The sequence below is a fragment of the Pterocles gutturalis genome, unplaced genomic scaffold (assembly GCF_000699245.1).
Source record: "Pterocles gutturalis isolate BGI_N339 unplaced genomic scaffold, ASM69924v1 scaffold12901, whole genome shotgun sequence".
NCBI lineage: Eukaryota > Metazoa > Chordata > Aves > Pterocliformes > Pteroclidae > Pterocles > Pterocles gutturalis.
Window position 1 is genome coordinate 20,134 of NW_010097949.1, and position 6,029 is coordinate 26,162.

The following is a 6,029-nucleotide window of genomic DNA, read 5'->3' on the forward strand; positions in this document are numbered from 1 at the left end:
AGCACCTGCCTGCATCTCCAGAGACAAGGCTTGGCTGCCTCTGGGCTTTTATTTTGTTTCTCATAGTGAAAAAAATTAAGGCTGTGGTGAATAAATAAAAAATGCAAAGAAATGTGAAGGTACCACCTGGCCAGAATTTTCTATTATGCTTTCAAAGGAAATGAGGGTTTACAGTAGGGAGAAAGGACTGGACTCTCACTGGGTTAAACTGGAATATTTGGCTTGAGGTCTGAGGAGTGGAAGGGTGGTCTTTGCCACATACAGACAAGAGGGAAGCACATTTTGCATACAGAAGAAGATGAACCCCACCGCTTAGCACCGATCCGTGCATTAACAGCTTACAAGATTAAACACTGAGGGAAAAGCTATGGCAGTCCGACAGCGGAGCACTGCACGTCTTATGTCTTAGGGCATTAGGGGAGACTTTAAGCTGGGATACAAGACTGGGAACGGGATCAGCTGAGGCAGGAACACATGCTGCCATGCCCTGGTCCGGCGGCAGGAGCAGAACGTCAGGCTGCAGAACTGCTCGGGGAGGGCTCCTGGGTCAGACAAGGTGTATTTCAACAAGGCTTCTTCTCTTTTGAAGCCTGCAAAGAGGGTATTAAATTATGGGACTGTATCTGCTTTCACCTGGAGGAAGCGGAAAGTGCATTTACTGACTCATGTGCCAGGGCTAGTGGAGAGCCGATCACAGCAAACAAACCTGTCAGTGTTCTCTCTTTTAATTTCTGTCTTGCTGGGTGAGAGTAGTGCAGTGTCTGTGGTGTGCAGTCGTTCAGTGTAAGACATTTGATGCAGTGTCGTATAGAGAGATGCAATTAAAAGGAAAAATCTTGTCCTGGATAAACCCTCTAACCTCTCCAAATACCCGAAACCCACCAAGCACTAAACAAATTGACATCTGCCGCTGTCCAGAGACACCGTTACCAGCTCCACTTGCAGATGAGGAGTGCTTCCTGTGTTCCGCAGCCATAACTACCCCAGCCTTTTCTCTCTAACTTTTGAAAGTTAATTTAAGGAGACAGAGTCTTTTCCTGGTGTATTTTGAAGCTGAGGAAATCAAAGGGCCAAAGGACTGGTGTTGGGTGAGGATCAAGACTATCTGGTGTTCAAAATGGGTAAGGGCATCTTGTTATCTTCAGCGAGGTGATAAAGATGTATATCCCAAGGAGGACCAGCAGTTGGAACAAGTACCTAACGGGAGGTGGCTGCTTGGAAAGTTTAGAGTTAAAAATACCAAACAAAAATCCACTGGGGTGAGAACAGACTGAATAAGAGATTGTGGTGCAACATCACTGTATCAGAAATAAGCCAGTGCTTTCCTTGCCTTGGTTTTACAGAAGAATCAAAAGCAGAAATGAAAGGCTGTAATGCCGCTTTGCAGAGGAGAGGATGTTTGCCTTCAGTTCTGATCCTGCCATTATCGAGGGATGCTGAAACGATCGAGGGGGCTCAGCAGTGTGCAATTAGAGCAACAGTGGGATGGGAGGATGTGACAGTTGAGCAAATGAGGCTGGAGATTGATGTTTGTATGATCTTGGGGAAAAAAGGATATTAAATTGGGGTTGCCATGAAAATGCTTTCCTATGAATTGTATTCTTCAGGAGGAAAAAAGGCTTATTATATTATTTGCATTCAGTGAAGCAGGAATCTGAAGCGGCATTTGAAAAATCAGACTAGACAACAAAGGGAAAATATCTTTGCTGGAATATTTGGGCCTTGGAGCAGAGCAATGAGGTGGCATTGGAGGTATTGACAGAGGCCTGGGATGCCGCACTGAGGAGAATGCAGCACAGGATGTGCAGAAGGTTTGTATTAACTTGCCCACGTGTGACAGAGATCCCTTTGGTGGCCTAACCATAAAGGGGAGAAGCCTCTTTTTTTTTTTTTTTTTTTTTTTAATGGGGTTTTTTTTGGCGGGGACATTTTGGGAGGAACCGTGAGTGCTGGAAGAGGGAGGATTTGCTGAGGGGGTTATAAAGTTTCTGAATCCCTGCTCTGTGCCCCCTGGCACCATCGCAGTCCCCTCCAGCCTAGCAGCTCTGCTGTTTTAGGGTGCTGTGGGTGCTTCTGCCTCCCACCCAGTGGGCATGCCACCTCCTCATGTCCCCAAGACCACTGGTCGTGCCACCAGCCAGCTGAGATAGCATCCCCTCTTTGATCTCAAGAGGACAATTTCTTTAGTTGGAGCTGGCAGGGGCTGAATTACAGCAGCGTCTTAATAGAAGACAGGGACCCAGCACATTAAGTGAAAAAAAAAAAAAAGAAAATGAGGGAGCACATTGATTAGCAAAAGTAGCAGATCATCCCAAAGGTGCCGTGACCCTTCTGCCAGATAATTTCCTGGGTCTGTCCAAATTAATTTACTGGCTTGGTAGCTGTGCTCCTGCTTTTAGTGGTTTGGTGAGCATAGCGAGTAGGTCACATTGATGGGAGCTCCTTGTCCTCGTGTTCCCAGATGCGGCTCAAGCCTCCTGCCACCTCTGCAGTAAAGCTGAAGCCCAGCTCTTAAAAACTGTTGCTGCCTTTGCTATAATAGGCAGTACTAGGAGCCATGGGGATGAGGTTTCTTCAGAGAAACACAGTGCTTGATTATTAATTTCCTTAAACAAGTTGTACTGTAAATCCCTCATGTTTGAGGCATAGCATTTAGTGGAATTTAGTGGAGCCTTTAGTGTACTGAAGGTTTTTTTTTATTCTTGTCTGAAAAGATGTGCAAAAATCCGGTAACCTCCAAATGTCCCACTTGTATTTGTTTCTTAGTTTGCAGAATGCCTTTCACCATAGCAACTAGCGTTTCATTTCCTCCAGTGCATGAATTTTCATGGATTTGTGGTGAGGAGGGGAACAGACCCAAAACCCTGAGCTAAAGGAGAGGTTTTGCAGTACGGCAGTGGCAGGAGCATCTCTAGATTTAACTTGTGAAGGAGGGGGCATCCTGGAGGGAGAGGATCTCAGCTGAACAAAGGCTTGCATCTGGCCCCAAATGGTTTTATTTGCAAGAAATCAGGCCTGACAGATTAATTTAGACTATTGCTGAATGTCACCCTCTCCGCTGCTGCATCACCCTCTGTCAGCCAAGGTGGCTTTGCTCCAGTTTTATGAAGAGCTGAGGTTTCGTGTGGTGGCAGTCAGAGGAGAAGGATCAGCTGCTTCTATGTTCGCAGAACTCAAAACCTCGCACCTTTTCCACCCGTGGAGGTCAGGAGGGTGTTATGGATGGGGTGAAGCATGCTTCTCTTTGGTCTGCAGAGCAAACCCAGCTGGGGAGAGGCAGGGAAATTGCACACATTAGTAGGAGGGAACAGAGCTCCAAATGATCTTGAGAAATCCAGCAGAAACAAATGGGCTGCTGTGAACAAGGACAGGTCCAGGAGGGAGCGGTGGCATTGGTGCTGGACAGAGAACTGCCTCAATACCAGCCCCATAGAGTGGGGTTTGGGTTATGGGGAGCTGCTGCGGAGCACCAGCCAGCTGGGTGGGTCTGTGGAAAGAAAAGAAAGTGTGTAAAGTGAACCCCTGATGGTGCTTAGCTGAAGTACCTGTCCAGTTTTGGGCACAAAGAACCTAGAAGGCAACTTCCAACTCCAACTATTCTGTGATTCTATGTTTCTGTGATAATTGGAGGGCTAGAAAATTTCTGCAAGCTGAAACTGAAAGATTTAGAGCCGTTTTGAGGCTAATAAAGGAAGGAGGAGAACAACACATAGGAAAAATTCTTCAAGCATGTGAAAGCTATTGCCAGTAATGGGTACTCTGTCCTCCATGGCAGGGCAACAAATAATGGGCTTCAGTTACAGCAAGAGATTCAAAATAGGTGTTGGGAAGGAGAATGAAACACTGCCCTAGAGAAGCAGGAGAAACGGGAGTCCTGCTTGTTTGGAGGGAGCAGAGGTGTTCAGTCCAGGATCTCCTAGTGGAGATAATGATCTGCCGGTGGAGTCAGTGACCTCTTTTGGTCCTTTCTTCAGCTTGTTGCTGTATGATTACTACGTTAAATATATGCAAAACACCCGTGAGGTGGCATTTGTGAGCGTGCCGAAAGCTTCTTGGCATTTACATGGCATTTACTTTGGCTCAGTAAAATAAAAATATAAAAAAGAAACCTCCCAGCATATGCGCCTAGGATCTTTCTCCCTGAACTCCGTACGTGCTTATTGCTCTTAGATTGGTGGTACTTTTCCAGATAAGAGATGGTTATATTGTTATTGCTTTCTGAGGGATGGCACCGGTGATTTAATCAGAAGGGCTTTTCCTGTGTCGTAGAGGAGATATCCCTGACTTGAATCCCACGGTGGGCTCGTGCTGACCCAAGATGCTTGTTTGTAACTTCAGGTCTTGGTGGTTCGTGGCAAAGCTCGTGGATATAAATGGCTCAAGAAGTAGGAAGCTGAAAGCAAATGATAAAGGAGTTAGGGTTTTGTTTATGGCACAGATCAGCTACTCTCCCTAAAGATAGGCTGCTGGGACTTTATGGCCAGATTTTCTCCCTCCTGAAGTCCGCGCATGCTTTACTCTTCCTAAGGGAAATGAGGCAGAAGGGTCTCTGCTGCCACCTTTTAAAACCTGTCAGAGGTTTAAAAGCCAGGAAAAGGAGGCAGTTGCTAATTTGGAGAGGAGGTGGGGAACACCGGGAAGAGCTGCCCTTCTGGATGAGTGCTGGTTTACCTGCTTTTCCTACGCTTATTCTGCATTATTGCTGGCAAGCTTCCAAGCACAATTAAATAATCATTACCAGAGTGGTGTCCAGAGTGAATAATAGAGGAATCGGTTATTTCTTTTTTGGCACCAAACTGTTTCAGAAAACATATTTTGAAAGTTGAAAATAGAAGAACAAAAAAATCTATTAATTGAACGAACTACCCAGATCTTGACACGTTGCCCGGTTGTGTGTCATCTTCTGGGATCCACCAGGGGATTTGACTTGGGGTTTGTCTGTCATAGTTTGGGGGAGTTTAGGTTGAGAGTGGAAAGGGTTTTGGTGCCTTTCTCAGGACGAGGAAGGAGCTCTGCCAGCACGTACTGCAGCCTGGGAATGGCGCAGCTTCTGCCATTTCATGCTGTGGAGGTAACATCAGTGTTTCTGAGTGTTACTTTCACATTTCTACATTTTTTTAAAATGTTTACTCCATCCATGTTTTTTGCTTAATGCTAAAAATTAGCTCTGTAACACAGCAGTTTGCTGAAGAGTTGGCACCTACCCCACTGTAGCTGGCATGGGTACTGCTGTTGTGTTTTAGCCAGATGATTTGGAAGAGTGATTGTTCTCTGCTCTTCTGCAGTGTTTTCTGTCCTGAGCTGTGGATGCATTATACGAGTGTTAATTCAGATATATAATCCCTTATGAGATGGAAAAGTATCCTGATATTCATTTGGGCAAGTCGCAGTCCGTGGTATGACCTGTCTGGGTCTCTTCCCTCCCTTGTAGTGTAAGATAGTGCAAGAAGGGTTTGGGGTGCTGGTGTCGTGCTCTGCTGCCAATACTGCCAGGAACATCCAGGGGAGGGTGCAGAGAGTCTGAAAACAAACAGGTTTCATTGCTCTGTATTGAGGCACCTCTTCAGAAACGCCCCTTAATTTTTCTCCATGCTTGCCAGCAGGTGCCTGGGATTTTGTTTGCTTCTTCCCTTCCCCAAAGGGGATAACAGCACTGTAGCATGCCAATTTCCCATGGAAAGCAACCTCCCATCTCTCCCGCCTTTCTGAGTTTGTTCCCTCATTCACCGCTGCTCCCCATCAGGACATGCCAGTTGTAGTGGTTGCTGCTGAGCAAGCTGGTGACTGTTGTTGCTGCGTGCAGAGAAGATGAAGCTGTAAAGCCTGCGGCTCCTCTGAAGCTTGAGTTTAATCTCCTGGTTTGAGCTTTCTCCATGCTGTCGCCTGCTGCTGGACCCTGATTCCCCGTGCAATCTCATATGGCCGCAGTGCTGGGTTGCCTGTCCAGAGTGATGCTGCTGGATAAACACCTTCAACCCCGGCGAAACGAAGGAGAAGGGATTGCTGGCATCCTTTCCTCAGTGGGGACT